Genomic DNA, 26,041 nt, shown 5'->3' on the forward strand with positions numbered 1-26,041 from the left:
AATATATTCTCTCAAAAGCCTGATGACTCAAAAAGAAGTACCAACCTTTCCCATGTTCTGTAAACACACAGTTGAGATGGGAATGCCGATCTCGTATGTGCCTCTATGTGTCTAAGCCGTGTCTTTTCTAGATAGATTGGAAAATTGTGTTATTGTGATGTCTCTGACTGGATTCTCATTTATCAGTTCATCAGAGAGGCAGACAGAGTGTAATTTAAACATTTAGTTTCTGGACAGTAGTGTCTCCTGCTCTTTTACAACATTTGGCCACTCTTTTTAGATCATAAAAATGAGCTGGAAAGTGGAATTAAGTCCATTGGAGTTGCATATGTAACATAAAAACACAAGGCTATAAGTTTTTTAAATATCGAAAACTAAAAAGTAGCCTGCAAAAATGACTTTTAAAACATAAATGTGCCTTGTTTTACATAACAGCTTTACCCTGAAAAGTTATTTTTTTTTATTTTTGCAATTAAAATATTAAGATAAACATTAACTTTATAATTGTAATGTCAATTTTCCAATAATGCATAACTGCTTGCTAAGCACTTTTAAAGACAGATTTGCCATAAAACATATACGTGAAAGGTCATCTGTTATGTAGTGTGTGTGTGTGTGTGTGTGTGTGTGTGTGTGTATGTGTGTAAGAGGGAGTGAGGAAGGAGAGTGAGTCTTCTTCAATCCTTTCTCCATATGAAACCTAATATCTAAATCCTCTAATTACAGAGAATGCTTTCTCTTTATTTCACTTTTAGAAAACAATAGCAAGCAAAATATTACTAGAGTTCTGGTGACAGTAAAAATTCAAAAGTGTTCTCTGATCCTCTTCATATCATTATTTGTAGTGATGCTCAGTTCAGTTCAGTCACTCAATAGTAATGTACAATCAAACATTGTATTCAGTGTATATTTTAATACCTCAACTAAGAAAAAAAAATCTGTAATTTATTTTACTACACTTATTAATATGTTTATGAGGATATTTTAAAAAAAAGACAAAAAAAGAACCCTTAGAAAAATTAACATTGATAGGAAGATATACAAGAGAGGTAAGACACTTAGTAGATTCATTTTCTATAAGGGCTTTATGTATAGGTATGTAAAAATATTTCAATGAATAAAGAACAAAAATGATTGAAATTAGAATTAATTAGAATAAAGGACTTATAACTAAAATTATACCCTTTCTGTCACATCTAAATGTTAACTTTCAGCCTATGACATTCGTTGTATGATATCTGATGATGAATTAAGTAATTTTGATGAAACCGAGTACTTCCACTCCACCAGTAGAATGTGTACAATGTGTTACATGTGCTATAAATACCACCTCTAACTACTACAACCTTGCTTGTTAAATGGAAATTCTAACTAAAGAAAATTGGTGGTGGTTACAAGTGCTTCTGATCTCAGTGACCACTTTGCTATTTAATGTAAAAGCAAATAACTTTTTATAGCTGCTTATTTCCTTGAATACACAATAAAGACACTTAAAATGTTAATTTTTAAGGAAAATTTAGATACATGACTGGTTGAATAGTTGAGTTTTTTTTTTCCTTTTTTTTTTTTTTTTTTTTTTTGAGTTAACAACTCCAAATATTAGAAATGTCCTAAGAGCATTTCATTTGGCTCTCCTGGGAAGTTATAAATGTAAAAAGGGAGGGAATTCCCAGGAGTTGAACGGGTTTGATCAACCATCAGGGAGCTAAGATGCTCTGCTTGCCAGGCGGTGCGGCCAAGAAATAAAATGTGCGCAATGAATTCTAAAATGTAAGCAGAAGTATCTGTAAAGCTTCTTGTTCCTTGTAAATGTTAGTATTGATGCTATCAAATAAGCACAGTCCTCTGCCCTGCGTCTCCTGCTTCCATCTGTGGCTGTTGTTTTCTCCGCCTTGCTCACCCTACGTGTGGACACCTTCCCCCCAGATGCTGAGCGCCTGTTCAGGCTTGCCCTTATAGCAGTATATCACAGCACAAGGATTTTACCCACTACAAGTCTTTAATTTCTTCAGCCATCCCTACCCCTGGAAAGTTCTCACGGATCATCTTGTCCCCTGCTGGTCTGCATCAGTGCCCTGGGGCCTTGCTCTCATCTCTTCTTCAAGCCCCAAGCCTCCTGTCCCTGAGGTTGTCCTGAGAAAGCCAAATATTTGAATAAGCCATGCAGTTTAGACCTCTGAAATCGGTCCTTCCCATTCAGATGAACTCAGGGCTCTACCAAGATAAAAAAAATAATATAAATAAAAGAGGGAATTATCTCTTCCCTGCTGCTCATTCTACTCATCTCTGATTTAATTTTTATATCTATGAAAGTAGCATCATTCATGTTTAACAATTTCCTGATCACTTGTTGTCTTCCCCAAATAAGGTGAAAATGTTGAAACTCATGTGTGTGCATAAACAGAGGCTGGAAGACCATCCTGCATAATTCAAAAAAGGACAGATTCAATACAATTTTGTTATGAAAAATATATCTTGTAGTTTATAGAATGGAGCGTGCTGCCAAATAAGCTAAAAGACTTGATATATCTCTTGGTTACTCCCACGGACTAGTTAAAAATTGGGAGGGTCTGACTCCACACATAATGCTGTGAAAATTATAAAATATATGTCCTTCAGTTTAATACAGAATGAATAATTTGGAATTCTTACGTAGTCGATGACCACCCTGGCTTCTAATGACGGCTGTGAGGTTACCATGCTGGGTGCCTTTGTAGGAAGTCATTTCACTTCTCTTGGGCATTCTTAGCTCCTCTGTCAACTGAATGGCTCCTGAGTTCTCTTACAGTTCTGTGAGTCAGACCTGAGATTTCCAGGTGCCGATTCTGTGGTTTTGAACTCTGTTAGCGTTATTAAACTTTTCCCTCCTTATATCTGGTGAAAGACCTTTTGAAAAGGAGCTGTGGCTGCCTATGTATGGCCCAGTCTCTTCACTCTCCACCTGAAGTATCACAACATGGTTAGTAGGCCACCCCCAGGACAAACAAAATGTTAAAAAAAAGAAAGAAAGAAAAGGAGCTATGGACATTTCTAAATAGTACTAGTTTGAAAAGGTAAAAAACAGCTAGCCAAAGTCTGAAGTTTAGTAAATCTAAGTGTTTAGGAGAACATCAGACATTACAGTTAGGTTACCACTTAACACATTTTCTACCCAGGCCAAGGCTGGGCTTGGGATGAGAAAGCTCTTTCTTGGGTAACCCCTGGTTGCCAAGTGGCTGAAGTCCAAGATAAAGCCTCAAAGCCCTTCTTTGACAGGTCACACTGCCTGAGTTTGAACTTGGATCAACTTACTTGCAACCTTGACCACTGAAACCCTCTGAGCTTCAGTTTTCTTTTTTGTGAATTGAGGTTAGTGGCACTACCATCTCATCAGGCCGTTGTGAGACTGAGTGGGATAATTTGTGGAAAACAATGAGAAGGGCTGTAGCTCACGTTGTTGCTGTTTAGTCACTAAGTCATGTCCACTCTGTGACCCCGTGGACTGTCTCCCTCCAGGCTCCTCTGTCCATGGGATTCTCCAGGCAGGAATGCTGGAGTGGGGTTCCATTTCCTTCTCCAGGGGATCTTCCCAACAAAGGGATCGAACTTGGATCTCCTGCACTGGCAGGTGGATTCTTTACCACTGAGCCACCAGGGAAACCCTTTAGCACAGGTTAGTTCTCAATAAATTATTGCCATTTTATCCCCTTGGAACAATCATCCCTTTGCTCTGAATTTCTGTACTAATAATTGTCACACAATCTGTCACGTGATTTCTTGCTGCTATTCACTGTTTGCTGTCGTTTCCATGGCAGATTTGGGCTTGCAGTGAACGATTAGTTTCCAGATTTTTTGTTTGTTTGTTTGTTTGTTTCAGAAGAATTGAATGAGATTAAAAGTTATTTGATTTGTCCTAGACCTGTATCTGTTTATTTGTTGCTTATATATGGAGGAATTAATTTTCAAATAAATTCTATATGGGGCTCAGAGGATTGTCATTTACAAACCACTCTCTGGAGGAGTCAGGATGTCATAGTTTGAGTGAGGAAATCTCACAGGGAAAGCCACAGATATCAAGAAAGAGAGAAGAATTTTTTTTTCTTTTTCTTGTCCCCAAACTAAAGACACTAGTTTATGACAAAATGCAGATATGTTGTTGCAGTTTCATGTGTGCTAAGTCACTCCAGTCGGGTCCAACTGTTTGCAACCCTGCGGACTGTAGCCCGCCAGGCTCCTCTGTCCTTGGGATTCTCCAGGCAAGAATAGTGGAGTGGGTTGCCATTTCCTTCTCCAGGGAATCTTCCTGACCCAGGGATCGAACACACCTCTCTTATGTCTCCTGCATTGGCAGGCATGCTCTTTACGACTAGTGTGATCTCCTATGCAGGCATTCCATTCTCAGTAAATCTCTAAGCTCTAAGTAGTAGCGTATCAAATCATAAAACCATGATGCAAAGAGTAGACTGATCATATTAGATATTGATAGTTTATTTGCTTATGTTGACTTATTCCTCTTTTGCTCCCTCAAAAGTGTATGAATTTGTCTTTATTTTGAGCAAAACTACATGATTATATTTACAGTCTTTTTCTCCTAGTGATGCCAGATAGATTGCCCTTTTCAGTCTCCAAGCTTACGTTCTGATATATCAAATGCTTTTTATGATCTAATTATCATCCCATTTTTTTCACATGTGTTCTTTACATTTCATATTTATGACTCTAATTTGCATAAATTAATTCAGAAACCTATTCCTTATCTCAGGGCTTAGCAGATAATTTTTCTCATGCTGCTGAAGTTTCAGTCATTCTTACATACACAATTAGTCCCCTATAGGGAACTGCCCTAAAAACTCCCAGAATATCCTCAATAATATGAAAACTTGTGACTATTTTCACAAGTACAAGAGGATATTTGACAAATACAAGCAATGTTTTGGGATGGAACTCTGCGAGAATTGCTACATGCCAGACCTTCATTCTGAGAGGAAATATTTTTCCAGATATCTTTTTATTGAAGGGAAGACTTTTACCTTGCCTAGATGGATAGACATGGCTGTTTCCAGAGGAGGTAAGAGGAGGCAAACTAATGGTCTCTGGGGATCTCTTCCAATTCTGAAATTGTGTGATTTCTGAGTTCTGAAATACTAAGAAGAAAGAGGTATTGGTGTTGCCACAAAAATGCAAAAGTAAATTATTCCATAGCCAATTTTAGAAGGAAAACTGAAATTTATAAAGAAACTATTCTAGGACTTCCCTGGTGGTGCAGTGGATAAGAACCCACCTGTCAGTGCAGAGGACACGGGTTCCCTAGTCCAGGGAGATTCCAGACACCTCGGAGCAACTAGGTTTGTGCATCATAACTACTGAGGCCATGCACTCTAAGGGTCCGTGCTCTACAACGAGAGAAGCCCCTGCAAAAGAAGCCCACACACTGCAACAAAGAGGAGCCCTTGCTCACTGGAACTAGAGAAAACCCAAGCACAGCAATGAAGACCCAGCACAGGCTCCTCCTGGGAAAACAAATAAATAAAATAAATTAATTTTTAAAAGTAAATTATTCTACATGCTCCATTCTGGAGCTATGACTCTGGGTCTATAAATTTGTAAACCATGAATTATACTGCACCTTATTACTGAACATATAAAAAGTGAAGTGGTTTTCAGTAGCTCACATCATGTTGTTTATAATCCATTATGTCCATAAGTAACTTAATTCAAAGTGTAACTTTTTAAACAGAAATTGTTCCCACCTGCTGAAAGTCACACTAACCTAGGGCATAAAATCCTAGACTTGTTGGCACAAGAATATTTGATCCCACCATCCATTTGGAACTACTACAAATTTAGACACCAACGAAGACAATTTGGAATTTGAATTTTGCCACCAAAAAAAAAAAAAAGGCTGGCAGTCATTGGGTGGATTAATGGCCTTGTGGAACTGGAATCCACCCTTCAGCTGTAAATTCAGTTGGCTTACAAGGCACAGTGAAAAAGTTTGCTTAAAGCTCAACATTGAGAAAACTAAGATCTTGGCATCCAGTCCCATCACTTCCTGGCAAATAGATGGGGAAACAGTGGCTGACTTTATTTTTCTGGGCTCCAAAAATCACTGCAGATGGTGATTACAGCCATGAAATTAAAAGATGCTTACTCCTTGGAAGGAAAGTTATGACCAACGTAGACAGCATATTAAAAAGCAGAGACATTACTTTGCCAACAAAGGTCCATCTAGTCAAGGCTATGGTTTTTCCAGTTGTCATGTATGGATGTAAGAGTTGGACTATAAAGAAAGCTGAGTACAGAATAATTGATATTTTTGAACTGTGGTGTTGGAGAAGACTCTTGAGAGTCCCTTGGACTGCAAGGAGATCCAACCAGTCCATCCTAAAGGAGATCAGTCCTGGGTGTTCATTGGAAGGACTGATGTTGAAGCTGAAGCTCCAAAACTTTGGCCACCTCATGCGAAGAGTTGACTCATTGGAAAAGGTCCTGATGCTGGGAAAGATTGAAGGCAGGAGGATAAGGTGATGACAGAGGATGAAATGGTTGGTAGGCATCACCAACTCAATGGACATGGGTTTAGGTGGACTCTGGGAGTTGGTGATGGACAGGGAGGTGTTGCGTGCTGCGGTTCATGGGGTTTCAAAGAGTCAGACAGGACTGAGTGACTGAACTGAACTGAACTCAGTATGACTGTCTTTAACCTGAATTGTGGGCTGTACTTTTCCTCCCTGTCTCCCCACTGATCCCACTGGCCTCCTTTCAGTTTTCCATACATGCCTTGTATCCTTGCACTATTCCCTCTCCCCTCCCACTATCACAACTGCTGGTCTGTTGATCTTCCTCTCTCTGCTTTGCTTGGTATATTCCTAGTCATCCTTGATATCTCAGTTCAGTAGTCACCTTCTTAGGGAAGCTTTCCATGAAACTGTAATTAGGCCAAATCCTCTTATTTCAAGGATATAGCTCTTCCTCTTACTATTAGTGATGATTGCATTTATTATTTGTTATTCTTTAATAGTTTCTCTCTTCTCCACTGGGCTGTACCACCTGAGAATAGGTAGTACCAGGTTTGTCTATGATTTTATCCCTAGAACCCAGCCAGCCTGTAATATGTGCTAAGTATTTTAAGGTTGACCAATTATTTTTGAGGCTGTCCAAATAAGTTATTTGTAATAGACATTGCTGATTTTTTTTAAATGCCAATTATATCCAAATATTGTGCACATTTAATAAACACCAGATTTTAAACTGTAAAAAAAAAAAAAAAAAAATGTGCCCAATGAATGTCCACTGAATCCAGGAGTGAATAAATGGCAGAGAACGCAAGAAGCATCAAGAGCTTTTAAAAATCAACGTCTTTTATCCAAATTTATGAAGCTTGTAAAGCTATGAAGAGAAGGTAAAGCAAAAGGAAAAAGAATTAAAAAAAAAAACAGAGAAAGGAGCATAGAGAATAAAAGATGCACTAATTAAAAGCAGGGGATTTCCCTTGTAGCTCACTTGGTAAAGAATGTGTCTGAAATTCAGAAGATCTGAGTTCAATTCCTCGGTTGGGAAGATCCCCTGGAGAAGGAAATGGCAACCCACTCCAGTATTCTTGCCTGGAGAATCCCATGGACAGAGGAGCCTGTTACCCTCTCACTTTGGTTAAGAAGGCCCCTAGATCCTGCAGAAGCATGGGTCAGCAGTGACCTTCCATGGCGACAAGGGCTCTGGCTGCAGCAGACCTGGGAAGCACAGCATGCGGCATAAGTCCTCTTGGAGGACGTCACCATTAGTGCCTCCAAAGAGCTGCCGAGCAGGCAGCCCATAAACTGGAGAGCAATTACACCAAAGAAGATCTCGCATTGTTGCAAAGGTTCTAGGGCCCACAACAGATTTCCCAACCTGGGGATCTGGCAAAAGAACTGAGAACCCCCAGGGAAACAGACTTTTGGAGGGTACAAGGAAACCTTATGTGTACCATGACCCCAGAGAGAGGAACAGTGACAAGAGACTGAGCCAGATTTGCCTGTGAGTGTCTGGGAGTCTCTGGCAGAGGTGAGGGTCAACAGTGGCCTGCCCAGGGGTTAGGGGCACTGACTACAGCAGTCCGGGGAGTTGCAGCATGCTGGCATAAGTCCTTTTGAAGGAGGTCGCTATTGTCACCATTATCCCTACCATAGTTTGACTTCAGGTCAAACTAGAGGGATGAAACACAACTTACCCATCAGAAGAAAATGTGATTAAAGACTTAGTGAGCATAGCCCTGTCTAGCAGAGTAGAGCAAGACCCGGTTTTACCCACAGCCAGTCTCTCCCATCAGGGAGCTTCCACAAGCCTCTTTTCCTCATCCATCAGAGGGCAGACAGAATGAAAACCACTATCAGAGAAAACTAACCAAACTGATCACTTGGATCACAACCTTGTCTAACTCAATGAAACTATGAGCCATGCCTTGTAGGGCCATTCAAGATGGACAGGTCATGGTGGAGAGTTCTGACAAACCATAGTTCGCTGGAAAAGGGAATGGCAAACCAGTTCAGTAGTCTTACAGTGAGAGCCCCATGAATGGTATGAAAAGGCAAAGAGATATGACACCGAACAATGAACTCCCCAAGTCGGTAGGTGCCCAATATGCTACTGGAGAAGAGTGGAGAAATAGCTCCAGAAGGAATGAAGAGGCTAAACCAAAGCAAAAGCAGTACCAACTTGTGGATGTGTCTGGTGGTGAAACTAAAATCCAGTGCTGTAAAGAACAGTATTGCATAGGAACCTGGAATGTTAGGTCCCTGAATCAAGGTAAATTGGAAGTGGTCAAACTGGAGATGGCAAGAGTGAACACGACGTCCTAGGAATCAGTGAAGTAAAATGGACTGGCATGGGTGAATTTAACTCAGATGACCATTATCCATTATATCTACTACTGTGGATCCCTTAGTGGATATTCTACTACTAAGAATCCCTTAGAAGAAATAGAGTAGCCCTCATAGTCAATGAAAGGGTCAGAAATGCAGTAGTTGAATGCAATCTCAAAAACAACAGAATGATCTCCATTCGTTCCCAAGGCAAATCATTCAATACCACAGTAATCCAAGTCTATGCACCAAGTACTAATGCCGAAGAAGCAGAAGTTGAGTGGTTCTATGATGACCTACAAGACCTTCTAGAACTAACACCCAAAAAAGATGTCCTTTTCATTATAGGGGACTGGAATGCAAAAGTAGGAAATTAAGAGATACCTGGAGTAACAGGCAAGTTTGGCCTTGGAGTACAAAACGAAACAGGACAAAGCCTAACAGAGTTTTGCCAAGAAACACACTGGTCATAGCAAACACCCTCTTCCAAAACACAAGAGAAGACTCTACACATGGACATCACCAGATGGCCAGCACCGAAATCAGATTGGTTATATTCTTTGCAACCAAAGATGGAGAAGCTCCATATAGTCAGCCAAAACAAGACTGGGAGCTGACTGTGGCTCAGATCATGAACTCCTTATTGCCAAATTCAGGTTTAAATTGAAGAAGGTGGGGAAAACCACTAGACTATTCAGGTATAACCTAAATCAAATCTCTTATGATTTTACAGTGGAAGTGACAAATAGATTCAAGGGATTCTATCTGATAGAGTACCTGAAGAACTATGGATGGAGTTTCATGACATTGTACAGAAGCAGTAATCAAAACCATCCCAAGAAAAATTATGCAAAAAGGCAAAATGCTTGTCTGAGGAGACTTTATAAATAGCTCAGAAAAGAAGAGAAGCAAAAGGCAAAGGAGAAAAAGAAAGATATATCTGAATACAGAGTTCCAAAGAATAGCAAGGGGAGATAAGAAATCCTTCCTAAGGGCTCAATGCAAAGAAATAGAGGAAAACAATAGAATGGAAAAGACTAGAGATCACTTTAAGAAAACTACAGATACCAAGGGAATATTTCATGCAAAGATGGGCACAATAAAGGACAGAAATGGTATGGACCTAACAGAAGCAGAAGATAATAAGAAGAGATGACAAGAATACATAGAACTATACAATAAAGATCTTCATGACCCAGATAAGCACAATGGTGTGATCACTCACCTAGAGCCAGACACCTTAGAGTGGGAAGTCAAGCAGGCCTTAGGAAGCATCACTATGAACAAAGCTAATGGGGGTGATGGAATTCCAGTTGAGTTATTTCAAATCTTAAAAGATGATGCTGAGAAAGTGCTATACTCAATATGCTTGCAAATTTGGAAATGTCAGCAGTGGCCACAGGACTGGAAAAGGTCAGTTTTCATTCCAATCCCAAAGAAAGGCAATGCCAAAGAATGTTCAAACTACTGCACAATTGCACTCACATGCTAGCAAAATAATGCTCAAAATTCTCCAAGCCAGGCTTCAACAGTACATGAACCAAGAACTTCCAGATGTTCAAGCTGGATTTAGAAAAGGCAGAAGAACCCGAGATCAAATTGCCAACATCCATTGGATCGTAAAAAAACAAAAAAACAAACCAAAAAAACACAAGAGAATTCCATAAAAACATGTAGTTCTGCTTTATTGACTATGCTATAGCCTTTGACTGTGTTGATCTCAACAAACTGTGGAAAATTCTTAAAGAGATGGGAATACCAGACCACTTTACCTACCTCCTGAGAAATCTGTATGCAGGTTGAGAAGCATCAGTTAGAACTGGACATGGAGCAACAGACTGGTTCCAAATTGAAAAAAGAGTACATCAAGGCTGTGTATTATCACCCTGCTTATTTCACTTATATGCAGAGTACATCATGAGAAATGCCAGGCTGAATGAAGCACAGGCCAGAATCAAGATTGCCAGGAGAAATATCAGTAACTTCAGATATGCATATGACACTACCTTTATGCCAGAAAATGAGAGGAACTAAAGAGCCTCTTGAAGGTGAAAGAGGAGAGTAGATAATCTGGCTTAAACCTCAACATTTAAAAAACTAAGATCATGACATCCGGTTGCATCACTTCATGGCAAAGATGAGGACACAATGGAAATCATGGCAGACTATTCTCTTAGGTTCCAAAATCACTGCAGACAGTGACTGCAGCCATGAAATTAAGACAAATGCTCCTTGGAACAAAAACTATGATCAAGCTACACGTCATATTAAAAAGCAGACACATTACTTTGCTGACAGTGGTCCTTCTAGTCAAAGTTATGTGTTTTTCAGTAGTCATGTTTGGATGTGAGTGCTGGTCCATAAAGAAGGCTGTATGCCATAGAATTGAATCTTTTCACCTGTGTTATTGGAGAAGACTCTTGAGAGTTCCTTGGGCTGCAAGATCAAACAAGTCAATCCTAAAGGAAATCAGTCCTGAATATTCATGTGAAGGACTGATGCTGAAGCTAAAGTGCCAATCCTTTGACCACATGATGCGAAGAACTGACTCATTAGAAAAGACCCTGATATTGGGAAAGATTGAAGGCAGTAGGAGAAGGGGATAAAAGAGGATGAGATGGTTGGATGGCATCACTGACTCAATGAACATGGGTTTGAGCAAGCTTCGTGAGATGGTGAACAACTGGGAATCCTGGCGTGTTGCAGTTTACGGTGTAACAAACAGTTGGACATGACTGAGTGACTGAAAAACAAATTAAAAGCAGAGGGAGTAGTGATAGACACAGCAGCACAAAAAATCAAAAGAGTTTTAAAATTACAAGAAGTTATAGGGATGGATTCAATATATGGGCCAACAAACCTACATGTTTCAAATAATATTTGAGGAGAATATTGCCATGTTTAGACACCATTTGTTGAAGAAACTTGTGAGAAAATGTAGTAACAGTGCTGAAGTAATTTGTAACAACAGCAAAAGTTCTCTCTCTGGTAACAGATTGTAGTCAACTCTTGTGCTGGGTGATTGTATGAAAGAAAGAAAAGAAAGTGAAGTTGCTTAGTCATGTCCGACTCTTTGCGACCCCATAGACTGTAGCCTGCCAGATTCCTCCATCCATGGAATCTTCCAGGCAAGAGTACTCGGGTGGATAGTCATTTCCTTCTCTGGGGGATCTCCCGACCCAGGTATCAAACCTGGGTGCCCCACATTGCAGGCAGACACCTTACCATTTGAGCCTCCCCGGAAGCCCGTCAAGGACAGGGAAGGTGTCTTTTGGTTGTTTGCACTGCTCTGTCTATCACACTCCCTCTGCTTTTAATTTGCCTAATTTTGTTGCTCTTCAGTTGCTCAGTCGTGTCCGACTCTGGTGGCTGCTTGTATGAGCTTTTTTAAAATAAATATTGTTGTTGCTTTTCAATCACTAAGCCATGTCCAGATTTTTGCAACCCCATGGACTGCAGCACACTGGGCTTCCTTATCCTTCACTATCTCCTGGAGCTTGCTCAAGTTTATGTCCTTTGAATCAGTGATGTCATCCAACTGTCTCATCCTCTGTTGTCCCCTTCTCCTCCTGCCTTCTTTCATCCCCAGCATCAGGGTCTTTCCCAATGAGTCAGCCCGTCACATTAGGTGGCCAAAGTAATAAATAGAGGTATGTTTAAATATTGATTTTCTGCTGCTGCTGCTAAGTCACGTCAGTCGCGTCCAACTCTGTGTGACCCCATAGATGGTAGCCCACCAGGCTCCCATCCCTGGGACTCTCCAGGCAAGAGTACTGGAGTGGGTTGCCATTGCCTTCTCCGACTGATTATCTAGTGAACGGCAAAAAAAAAAAAAAAAAAAAAAAAAAAAAAAAAAAAAACTTGTTTATTTAAACGGTATAAAATGTGAATAAGATGAACATAATCCTTTAATTTATCCTTCTGAACCATGCATGCATTCTTACTACAGAGCCACTGTGGAGAGGGAAAATAAAAACCTCAGTGCTTCAAATCAGATGATCTAATGTCAAATCCTCAGATCCTCGGGCTGTATAGCCAAATTTATTTCTTTGTCAGCTTCTCTAGTTGTAAGACTAGCGAGGAATACTGCCTTCCCTACATATGAATCCTCTGTTTCCTCCAACCCTCTTAGAGAGCTTGTGTGGATTTCATCTATACCCCTAGAGGGTGAAGTCAGCTCTTCAGGTACACGTTACAGGTCACTGGCTACAATTAAACAAGAAAGATTGGGTTTAATTCACTTCCTCTTGGCCTCCTTTATTTTACACTCTGTGCTGTCTTGGCTTTGTGCTTTGGACAATCACTTAACCTCTTTGAACTTAAGTTTCCTCTGGGATATTCAATGAAATATTGCCTCTTAATGTGCTTTGTAAAAACAGAAAGCATCCTAGGTCTTGTTGTAACTTTTATTGACTACTACGTCTTAAAAACAGCCAGCCATGATGTTTGGCAGAAACCAGCCCAATACTTTAAGGCAATTATCTTTCAACTAAAAAAAGAAACAAACAAAAAAACAGCCAGCCAATTTTTTGCCTGAATACTGATAGAGTTGATTCTCAAAGAAAAGATCAGAGAGTCTCTAAATATTTAAGCCAATACTCACTGAAAAGATAAAAGGCTTTATTAGCAAATATAATGGCCATCCTGACTGATTTATATGCCCAGGATGAATCTGCTCTAATCTAGACAGGGCATTAAGTAGCCAGACTGTGCTTCTTTGTAATAAAGTGAGCAGTTCCCAAATTCTCCCAATTTTATCTCCCCCTACCAATCCTCCCATTTCATCCCTACACCGAGACCTGCTTCAGACGCTCAGTCTGTTCTTGTCACTTAAGTGTCTAGGGGGTAAAGCTGTAGGACTATGGGAAACCAGACGTCTATATTCTCAGCATCATGTGTTCATTTTTTATTCATTCATCAGTATGTTAAGGGCTGATTCTGTCCTGCATAGAGGACGGGTGTGGAGTATGGAGAAAAGAAAGGAAGAAGACAGGGATGCGAGAAGAGAATATCAAACAGCCCCCTCCAATAAGTGCATAGTTTCATTAAAAATAGAGGTTTTTATACTCTTCATTCATTTTCATATCCCTGGTTCATTGGCATTGTGTTGATGTTGTTTAGTCGCTAAGTCATGTCCAACTCTTTGCAACCCCATGGACTGCAGAATGCCAGGCTTCCCTGTCCTTCCCTATCTCCCAGAGTTTGCTCAGATTTATGTCCATTGAGTGAATGATGCTATGTAGCAATCTCACTGTGATGCTGTGAATTGTGAACTGAGGGTAAATTATACCATGTGTTTAGAGTTTACAGCCTAGGTTGGTAATTTTCATGTTTGCAAAATATATATAAAGGTAATTGTATGTGAAATTACTTAATATTATATCACAGATTCTTTCTGGTTTTAAGCAACTGTTTCATCTTTTCACATTATTTGCTTGTTTACTTCTGTGTTTTTTTCTTATCAAATGGACAGGGAGGATTAGGGTGAGACGGCTCCAGTATGGTGCTGGGTAGAGAAAGCAGTTTTCAATAAAATATGTACAGTTTCAATATTGGGAAGCTTGTGTTTATTTGTGTATATTCTCTAGCTGAGAATCTCACTTTCTCACCAAGCTGGAGCGCTTGGGGAAAGAAGACAAATGACAAGTGATGTCACTTCCTGAAATCACACTTGTTAGGAAAAGAAACAATCATCCCAGCAGCTCCTTTACTCACAGTCTCACCTGGCCTCTGCAGATAAAGTGAGATGGGGAGAGGTGGGGAATGCTACCTGCATAGATATGTTGGAAGGGGATTTAGAGGCCATTCTCTCAGCCACAGCCAAATAAATTACATTGGATTAAAATAGTGCAGGTCATTTGGAGAAACACAGCCCAAGGACCTTTACATTTCTAAGGCAGCCCAAATTTCAAATTAATCCCTTCTTTCATGCCTTGCTCTGGAAAGATGGCTAAGATTAAACATAGAAAGAAAGGATTTAATTTCAGTTTTACAAAGACTCTGTCAATAGTTTCAAAAATATGTCTTTCTCTTTGAATAAAGAGCCTTTGCCAAAAGTTGATGTGCAAATCATGCTGAAAAGCAGACCACTTTACAAACAGAAGCTGTGATCCTGAACTTCTCAGAGGTGATAAAATGCCAGAGCCAGGTCTTGAGGGACTTAACATTATTCATTCAACTCTCATGGAGTTTGAACCCCATTGACTATTTCATCCAAGGTTCAGAGTGAAGAGAAAAACAGATAGAAAATACCCACCTCCTTATCTCTCCATTAGGGGGAAGAATATAGAGGGCTGTTTAATTGAAATACAAGGAGAGAAATTTCTGAGATGTTTATATCCATTCAAAACACAAGAAAGGAGAATTTATCTCACAAATCATACATTTTCTTTTTTTTCCCTTCATATTTACATTAGTCACTGTGTCCCTAAGACTGTTTTTGCAAGTCTTAGGCTTTACAAACTTGGTGTATAGGAATATCTTTAATTCATAGACAGTTTCAATTCACTCAGTAATATTATTTCTATTTTGTATGTAGCACACTGCATGGATACAGAAATACAGATCAGAGCCCACTTCTTTGTGAAGTAGATGAAGTGGTTACAAAAGGAAGCAGGACAAATACACAGAAAACATTAATATATTAGTAGAAGGTAACAGATGTGCCAAACTGGTATAAAGGCAACTTTGTATACATGATAATGTGAGAGAGAGAACCATGCAATCTAAAATGGTCAGGAAGGACTCAAGGAGGAACTGAACCCTGGCCACATCCCTCCTCTGGTTGGGAATAAAGATTGAGATGGGCAGTCGTAAACACAGACTGAGGAGAAGTGAGCTAGTTAGGAGACCCAGCTTTGGAGTCCCCAGACCTCAAGGGGAACACTCACTTAGATTTCTATATGTCATATGATCCTTGGGAAGTTGCTCAACCTCCCTGGTTAGCACCATCCTCTTTGAGTGGTGTACTGCAGCCAAGATTATTGTTTAGGAATTTTATGAACTGGTTGTTTCAACTTGGTGGGTTAAACCAGGCACAGTGGGAGAATTTACCTTGTGGAACTTGACAAACCCTAGAAATCCAGACTTTAAAAAAAATTTTTTATAAAACTGTTTTGCCAGGGTATCATTGCTCTGTTTCATTATTAATAAAAGGAGAATAATAGTAACTCTTACCAGTATTGTTGTGAAGGGTACAGATGATGTGTGAAATCTCTGAAGTGAAAGTCTCTCACTTGTGTCAAACTCTTTATGATCCCATGGACTGAATCCCATGCTCCAGGCCAGAATACTGGAGTAAGTAGCCTGTCATTTCTCCAGGGGATCTTCCCAACCCAGGGATCAAATCCAGGTCTCCCGAATTGCCAGAGAATTCTTTACCAGCTGAGCCACAGAGGGAAGCCCAAGAGTACTGGAGTGGTAGCCTATCCCTTCTCCAGCGGATCTTCCCAACCCAGGAATCGAACCAGGATCTCCTGGATTGCAGACGGGTTCTTTACCAGCTGAGCTGTCAGGGAAGTAAAATGTCTATGACAGTTATAATCAACACAGGTGATTCTCCAGAGGTGATAGATAAAGTTACAAATGTCATACTGTGAAGAGACTGGTCCCACCAATGGGGCAGCAGGATGTGGAGTCAGTGGGTGGGTGGAGGGGCCAGAGGACCCTTTCAATACCTCAACTCCAAAGTATGGCTCAGATGTAGTTCTTCATCACTCCGTTTTACCATGAAACAAATTTATTCTCTGGAAGAAAAGAGTAGAGTTTCCTTACCAGGTCAATCCCTAAATGACGTTAAAGTCTACGCAACAGACTATTGCCTGAAAATAATCTCTGAGCTAAGAAAATCTTAGAAGACTGCCAAATAATGTCTGGAGACCATTTATGAAGAACCATTGGATTGTGTGATGTCAATTCGATGGTCAACATTTCTTTTAGTGAAAATGACAGAAGTGTTTCTGCGTTACTGAAGTTTACCTCAACTGTTTAGGATATAATATAATGTTAGGCAGCAACTGATGAGTAATTAGTTCTCTTGGGACACAACATTAAATCTAACATCATTTTGTGATTGTTAACCTAATTCTAAAGAAGGGGAGGCTTTGTTCATTCAGGAGTGCCTCCAGCTGTGACCTAGCAGAGTCAAATTTATACTCCTTAAATTCAAGATACCTAGCCTTGTTTCCAAACCTCTCTGTGAAAAACAAAACAAAACAAAACAAACTCATGATTTTTTTTCCACCACTGACATGATGAAAATATGAAGGATGCATTATTGGTTCCTGTTTATATCATTATAAAATGGTGGTGAACAAAGAACTCTCTCTGTTTCATTTCTTATCATTGTTGCATTCTGCTTTGCTTCCTCCTTTCTACTCCCTCCTGGCAAGAGTGTTGACAACAGTACAGTTCAGATTGTTGGAATCTGGAATGAAAAAGTCCATCTGCCCAAGTAATGTTCTTCTGTTGTGTTTGTTGTAAATGGCTAATTTCATTAATGCAAAAGTTTCCCATGGAAAGTGCAGCAGTTTTCAAGAAAATTTTGCTGGCTCACTTTTTGGTTCTCACATATGACTGCTTTCAAATTTGGGGGAAGTGTTTTATCTGAAAATCTTTTATCTTAACCGAGTAAAAGTGAAATACTCTAAATGTATATGGATTTGCCTTTTAAAATGTGGTCTTTTTTTTTTTTAATTTTTTTTATAAGTTGGAGGCTAATTACTTCACAACATTTCAGTGGGTTTTGTCATACATTGACATGAATCAGCCATAGAGTTACACGTATTCCCCATCCCGATCCCCCCTCCCACCTCCCTCTCCACCCAATTCCTCTGGGTCCTCCCAGTGCACCAGTCCCGAGCACTCGTCTCATGCATCCCACCTGGGCTGGTGATCTGTTTCACCATAGATAATATACATGCTGTTCTTTCAAAACATCCCACCCTCACCTTCTCCCTCAGAGTTCAAAAGTCTGTTCTGTACTTCTGTGTCTCTTTTTATCTTTTGCATATAGGGCCATCATTACCATCTTTCTAAATTCCATATATATGTGTTAGTATGCTGTAATGTTCTTTATCTTTCTGGCTTACTTCACTCTGTATAATGGGCTCCAGTTTCATCCATCTCATTAGAACTGATTCAAATGAATTCTTTTTAACGGCTAAGTAATATTCCATCGTGTATATGTACCACAGCTTCCTTATCTATTCATCTGCTGATGGGCATCTAGGTTATGGTCTTATTATCAAGTTAAGCATGAGAAAGATCTAATGGGTTGCAGTTCCTTGGTCACCATGTAATTTTGTCCCAGAGCTGACATGGTAGCTCCAGTCTGCAAAATACGCCAAGCCTACTCTGAAAAGACCTTCCTAGACATCATGGATGCCAGCACCAAGTGCCAGACAATATTGACACCAAGAAAATTGCTGTCATTACTCATTAGCAGGCATCAAAATGTCCTAATAATTCTCCCCAATATTCAAGCCTGTTGAGACATCAATAAAGCATGCCCTGCTTGCCAACTCGTGTGATCAGTGTTCTCTGAGCTGGATTGGGCCGAGTGAAGCCGTCCAATTAGACTGGATAAAGAAACACTTCTAAGAGTCTGGCTGTGGAAAGAGAGATTAGTTCCATCCATGTTCCTGAAATGGAATTCAGAGTTCTTGAAAACACTGTGTGTTTTTCACCACATGGCCATCTGTTGATGAGTTTGCCCCACTTAGAGAACATTCAAATGTTCAATGGAAAGCATATTACTACTCAGAAAATGCTAACATATTAAGGCTCCCTTGTGTCTCAGTGACATGAATAAAGACTTCCTGAATGAATAAAACCTGAATTTGGGGGCCAGATTGATTCTTCCTATACTGCCTGGAGCAAGGTGAATGGAACAAGCTTGGTTAATTCATTGTTCAAATGGTTTATTTTTTCCTTTGTATGATTTTTTAATATCAAGCTGAGTTAAGCTATATGAGAGAGAAGAAATTATCTTCCACGGGGGAGAAGTGGCCAATAATGGAGATGGTCTTGCCTTCTTGTGACATAGCAGGTCTGGGAGAAGTACTGAAATTCTATTCATACTGATGCCTTGAGGAAGGTGGGCAGGAAATTCCAGGTAGCAAGAGAGCAACACTTGCTTAATATTGGAGCATATTGCTGGAGCATAATACTGGAGCAAGAGCATATTCTACTCTGTGATTAGGGCACATACTGGGGAGACTTGAGCTGTTATAGGAAAGCTCTTCTCTTCTCAGCTGGCCACATGGCTGATTAACCACAAGTCCAGGCCTGTTGTCCAATGGGTGCTGAAGTGAAAGGGGACCGAGAGATGCAGCAGGATCAGTGAGGGGTGAATGGATGAACCCTCCTCTTCTCATCCACGCTGAATCCACCACTTAGCACACACTTTCCACCATCAGCAGATAAAACCGCCATCAACCCTGTTCTGAAACTTGTCTTTGCCTCCATGCCCGTGCCACAGCATCAGTGAAAGTGGTCATTTTCACTAAGCTTTATTTCTACAGCCTGAACTAGGTTTGGGGGCTAACCTTTAGTTTAGAAATAAAAAGAATGATTCAAAAGGATTTATATGGCAGAAATAATATGGAATATAAATTTATTTAGGAGCCTTTGCATTGCTACTAGCAATCATAGAAGAGGACTTCCCTCGTAGCTCAGCTGGTAAACAATCCTCCTGCAATGTGGGAGACCCAGGTTCAATTCCTGGGATAGGTTACTCACTCCAGTATTCTTGGGCTTCCCTAGTGGCTCAGATGGTAAAGCTTTTTAATAGACAACATTTTCCCTTGTCCCTTATACATACAGATTAGATTTTAAAAGACATTTTGTGGCTTCTCGGGTAGCTCAGATGGCCAAGAATCTGCCTGCAATGTGAGAGACCCAGGTTCAATCCCTAGTATGGGAAGACCCCATGGAGAAGAGAATGGCAACCCACTCCAGTATTCTTGCCTGGAAAATCCCATGGGTAGAGAAGCATGGCAGGCTACAGTCCATGGAGTCACAAAAAGACGCAACTGACTGATTAACATTTTCATACATCGTGAAAGTATATTTCTTTAAAACCTTAGTCATTTATTTACTATCTTAAAATTTATAGGAGACTTTGATTTAAGATTTCAGTTTTCATTCAGATTGGTACTTCTTTTTTGCTACTTGTCTCACTATATGCTTCTCATGTAGCACCTTTCTTAAGATGAAAGAAATGAATATCAGGCCTTAAATTCTACCACATGTTGTTCTTTAGCCAAGGAATGGGTTCATGTTGACACTTGACTAACATCAATTTCACACACAGTAGTAAAAAATTTTTTAATCTGTACAAACTGTAATTTTCATGCTGGGATCATTTCGATTCCAGCAGTTTTTCTATTGATTAGTTTAAGAAACTTGTGTCTTCACTGTGTTTTTTTAATGAGGAGCCCAGTGAAGAATAATACTTGAATCTTGAGGAAATTTTTGCTTTTTTTAGAAGTGCAACAAATAGAACTCTGACAGTTAGGAAAATGAGCTTGTTGTCCATTGACTTAAAAAAAATTAAGAATAAATATACAAAGTTTGAGAAGGGGCAATTTAGTAGATGTTTTGAAATACTTATTAACATCATGCCGTATTGAGATTAGAGATGGTGTCTTTGTCTAGTTTCTCTGTTGTGTCCAGCTCTTTGTGTCTCCATGGACTGTAGCCTGAAAGGTTCATCCGTCCATAGGATTCTCCAAGCAAGAATACTGGAGTGGGTTGCCATGCCCTTCTCCAGGGGATCTTCCCGACCCAGGGATCGAACCCTCATCTTTTAAGTCTCCTGCATTGGCAGGTGGGTTATTTGCCATTAGTGTCACCTGAGAAGCCCTTTATATGAAGAAAGGTGTTCTATTCATACGATTACAAATCAGGTGTTAAAATATATCAAACCAAAAGCCCAGACATTTTCACATTAAAGTTTTTAATGCAAAAATAGACCAGTCAAGTTTCTGACAGATCTATGACACAAAGATAAACACAGTGACAACTCTTATACTAGATAGATCTCAAGGGGAAATCAAATCAAATAGTGCACACTTACTGAGGCACACTTCACACCAGCCCTATCTGTGTCATCAGTCACAACTAAGCTGTGACTGTGTCTCCATGTGCACACACATATACACATACATACATACACACACAGAGCATATCTCTTGAACAGCTATGCTTATCAGACTCTGAACATACAAAGGCCTCTGCCTACTCAAGGGAAAATCTCTCTGTAAGGGCTTCTTATAATAAAATCTGTTTTTTTTTTTCAGCTAAGAAACTAACTTTCTTTTCATTTCCTGGTGTTACTGGTATTAGGTCCATGAAATGTTCTTTATGCCAACTTGCAGATTGTAGAAAGCCACATAGAAAGGAGGCTTCATTATCCACAAAACCAACTCCCTCTGAATTGTTATAGTGAACTACATATGAGGCAAAGCCCCTACTTTATTCACAATCAGGAAAGTGTCCAAAAGCAAATTGAAGGAGGGGTACCTTTTCTCCTTCTCTTTAGAAGTGGCTCCAATAGATGGGGTGTTATATGTATCCTTCTACTATGGCTGCCTTAACAAGAGACCACGGACATGGTGGCTTCAAACAAGAAGTATGTATTCTCTCAGAGTTCAGGAAGTCTGAAATCCAGGGTCAGCAAAGTCCTGCTCTCTTTGAAGCTCTAGCGTAGAATCTGGGCTTGCATCTTCCTGGTTTCTGGCGGTTGCCAAGCAACAGGCAGTGTTCCTTGGCTTCTGTCATCTGGTCTCTACCTATGTCTTCAAATTCCTTCCTCCTTGTGTGTCTCAGTGTCTATGTGTCTTAATCTCCATCTTTTCTCTTATGAAGGCATCAGTCTTTGAATTTAGGGCCTATAGTCAATCTAGTATGATTCACCTCAACTAATTATATCTACAAAGACCTTTCCAAATACAATCTCTTTCTGAGCTTCTTGGTGGATGCACATTTTTGTTGGACACGATTCAACCTCTACCCTCTGCTTGCTTCTGTCCAGCCCTATACATGGTGACGTGGTGTCATGCATTCCCTCAGGTTTTCCTGTCTCTCTCTCTCTTTTTTTCTTTTTTTGCTTGTACTCTCCTCCCAAATCCAGCCCCAAAATGTCCTTCTTCCCACTTCCGCTTCATCTATGCTCTGTGAGACCCAGTTCATGTCTCTTTTCATTTTATGAATTTTTAAAACATCTGTTTAATTATTTGGCCGTGTTGGGTCTTTGTTGCATCATGCAGGATCTTTCGTTATGGGGCATGGACTCTCTAGTTGTGGTCCAAGGCCTCCATACTTGTGGCGTATGGGCTTAGTTGCTACACGGCCTGTGGTATTTTAGATCCAGAGATAAACCTACGTCCCCTGCATTGCAGGGCAGACTCTTAACCACTGGACCACCAGGGAAGTCCTTCAATTTTGTGAAATTTTCTCAAATCACTCAAGATAAAAGAGATTTCTTCTTTTTCCTTATTTTTCAATAGCCTTTAATATCTATGTGATTTTTCTTCTTAATTTATACTCTTAATTATTTTTCCAAATGCTTGTTCATAATTTTTCCCCAAAATGTAAATTGTGTGGGCAGAGGCCAGCTCTTCTCATATGTTTTGTGAAACCTAGTAATTCATATATGTTGATTGAATCTTTAGTTTTGAACATGTACTGTGGGTTGAGAGAAAATCAATGGGAATGGAGAGAGAAGTATACTAAGTTTTGGATTTTACATATAGCATGTCATATGATCTTCAAAACTGCATGTAAGGAAGATATTCCACTTTACAGGTTAAAAATTGAGGTTGAAAGTACAGGGCAGTGTCAAGATTTCAAACCCTTATGTCTATTATGTGAAATCTGTATTTTGCTAGCCTGCCTTCCTTCTGGCAAAGCTTTTTCGACTTTCAGAGCATTTAAAATACTGAGAACATGGAGACTGTTTTGAGACGTGGTCCTGAAAAGTTGATTCTACATTGAAAGATGTGTTTGGAAAAACCATATCCCACAGTTTCTGACATTCGTCTCCACTGATGTTCATCAGCCTCAAGGCAGCAGTGGGAGCATGTCAGGAACCACTGAGAGAAACAGGGGGACACACCGATGCTTGTGAGTGTATATGAGCATGTAGGCCCCCAAGGAGCCTCAACACCAGCTTATTATAATCACGCTACTTAAAAGAGATTTTATAACAATACTACAGATGATGAATACAGTCGTGAAATAAAAAGACGTTGACTCCTTGGAACAAAAGTTATGAACAACCTAGACAGCATATTAAAAAGCAGAGACATTACTTTGCCAACAAAGGTCCATCTAGTCAAGGCTATGATTTTTCTAGTAGTCATATATGGACGTGAGAGTTGGACTATATAGAAAGCTGAGTGCCGAAGAATTGATGCTTTTGAACTGTGGTGTTGGAGAAGGCTCTTGAGAGTCACTTGCACAGCAAGGAGACCCAACCAGTCCATCCTAAAAGAAATCAGTCCTGAATGTTCATTGGAAGGACTGATGTTGAAGCTGAAACTCCAACACTTTGGCCACCTGATGCAAAGAGCTGACTCATTGGAAAAGACCCTGATGCTGGGAAAGGTTGAAGGTGAGAGGAGAAGGGGACGACAGAGGATGAGATGATTGGATGGCATCACCGACTCAGTGGATATGAGTTTGCAGAAACTCTGAGAGTTGTTGATGGACAGGGAAGCCTGGCGTGCTGCAATCCATGGGGTCACAAAGAGTCGGACACGACTGAGTGACTGGACTGAACTGAACTGATATAACAACATTTAAAAACATTTTGAAACCTCAAATAAAGACTGTACTTAAATGATTTTAAAATTTTTAGTTTGTGATCAGTTCAGTTCAGTTCAGTCATTCAGTCATGTCTGACTCTTTGCGACCCCATGAATCACAGCACACCAGGCCTCCCTGTCCATCACCAACTCCCAGAGTTTACCCAAACCCATGTCCATCGAATTGGTGATGCCATCCAGCCATCTCATCCTCTGTCGTTCCCTTCTCCTCCTGACCCCAATCCCTCCCAGCATCAGGGTCTTTTCCAGTGAGTCAACTCTTTGGATGAGGTGGCCAAAGTATTGGAGTTTCAGCTTCAGCATCAGTCCTTCCAATGAACACCCAGGACTGGTCTCCTTTAGGATAGACTGGTTGGATCTCCTTGCAATCCAAGGGACTCAAGAGTCTTCTCCAACACCACAGTTCAAAAGCATCAATTCTTCTGCGCTCAACTTTCTTTCCAGTCCAACTCTCACATCCATACATGACCACTTGAAAAACCATAGCCTTGACTAGATGGACTTTTGTTGGCAAAGTAACATCTCTGCTTTTGAATATGCTGTCTAGGTTGATCATAACTTTCCTTCCAAGGAGTAAGCATCTTTTAATTTAATGGCTGCAATCACCATCTGCAGTGATTTTGGAGCCCAGAAAGATATAGTCAGCCACTGTTTCCACCGTTTCCCCATCTATTTGCCATGAAGTTGTGGAACTGGATGCCATGATCTTAGTTTTCTGAATGTTGAGCTTTAAGCCAGCTTTTTCACTCTCCTCTTTCACTTTCATCAAGAGGCTTTTTAGTTCCTCTTCACTCTCTGCCATAAGGGTGGTATCATCTGTATGTCTGAGATTATTGATATTTCTCCCGGCAATCTTGATTCCAGCTTGTGCTTCTTCCAGCCCAGCGTTTCTCATGATGTACTCTGCATAGAAGTTAAATAAGCAGGTGACAATATACAGCCTTGACATAGTCCTTTTCCTATTTGGAACCAGTATGTTGTTCCATGTCCAGTATTAATATAATTGTGTGTGCATTTACCATGCTATGCTATTCTATGCTAAGTCGCTTCAGTCATGTCCAGCTCTTTGTGATCCCATAGACTGTAGCCCACCAGGCTCCTCTGCAGATGGGATTCTCCAGGCAAGAATACTGACGTTAGTTGCCATGCCCTCCCACAGGAGATCTTGCTGACCCAGTGATCGAACCCACGTCTCTTACATCTCCTGCACTGGCAAGTGAGTTCATTACCACTAATGTCACCTAGGAAGCCTTTCTTTTTTAATCTGTTGGCAAATCACTAGTTAGACAACCTAAAAGATTCCTTTTGACTTTAAAATTATGTGATTATAAAATAAATAAGTAATGAAACAATTCCCTTGGTCAGTCATTACGGTATATATGCATATACCATACACATATATAGTAGAATCAGAAAGACCATCTTCCAGGCATTTTTGGTGAAAAGAATCCTTTGCTTGTCCTTTGCTGCCCTGACCATTTTGGATCTGATTAAAGATGCATACATGCAGGCAGGTGATGCAAACCTCAGCAAGTGATCCGAGGCTGACTTTTTACAGGCTACCTTTTTTGACCCCATAAAATCCTAGTACAATACCATTCCCACTCAGACTTTCCTCCTCTCTGTAAAAGATGGAGACCCAAATGCTGATGGCTCTCTGGGGGCTCCTGGCTCAGAAACAGTTCTCTCAGCAGTCTCCTGACATTATTAATGGCTCTGATGTACAAACCCAGAATAAAATAGAATTAAAATCCAAAGTTAATTTCAAGCTCCATTAGAAATTAAAGGTGTTGGGAAAGAAATCAATATTTGCCCAGTGCAAAATGACTAAATTCGAAGCAATTAATTCTATTATTTTGTAACTTCTGAAAACTATAAAGTACCTTCAAACTATAAAATGTTGCCACATTCACACATGTACACCACATGTGACAGAAAATAATGGGAATGATTTCGAAAAGCAAGATGCAAAAATCTATTTTATACTTTATAGCCACACCATGTAGTGTACACACTAAAATGTATGTCTTAAAATAGGGCCAATTATTCTGTAAAATTCGTGGCTCTTTCCAGCAATTACCAACACTTAGTTGTAAATCTGAGAGGATGTAAGGGACAGAAACACTGCAGAAGAGGAAAGAGATTTATTTAAATAAAGTAAATATATCCATTTCCTTAAGTTTACTTTTTCTCTGTTCCAGCTTGTTTTTCTGTAACACTATAGATTACCAAACAAAATGACCTTAAAACCCTGTAGTTCCAACTAGTATAAAGTATTTTGCCACCTGTAGAGTTGAAGATCATAAAGTAAATAAAACTAACAGTCAGTAAAAGCTTTTTCATGTCAGAATCATTGTCACTTCCTCCCTGCTGTGTCCTTCTGAGAAAAAT

At 40.0% G+C, this 26,041-nt stretch overlaps 1 protein-coding gene across 1 annotated transcript in view; it reads left to right on the plus strand.

Annotated features, from left to right (window-relative positions):
• Positions 1-26,041, plus strand: part of CNTNAP2 (contactin associated protein 2) — a 1,529,631-nt gene that overhangs the window by 669,067 nt on the left and 834,523 nt on the right. The gene's annotated exons all lie outside the window — the stretch shown is intronic.

Source organism: Muntiacus reevesi, chromosome 6, assembly GCF_963930625.1.
Source record: "Muntiacus reevesi chromosome 6, mMunRee1.1, whole genome shotgun sequence".
Taxonomy (NCBI): Eukaryota; Metazoa; Chordata; class Mammalia; order Artiodactyla; family Cervidae; genus Muntiacus; species Muntiacus reevesi.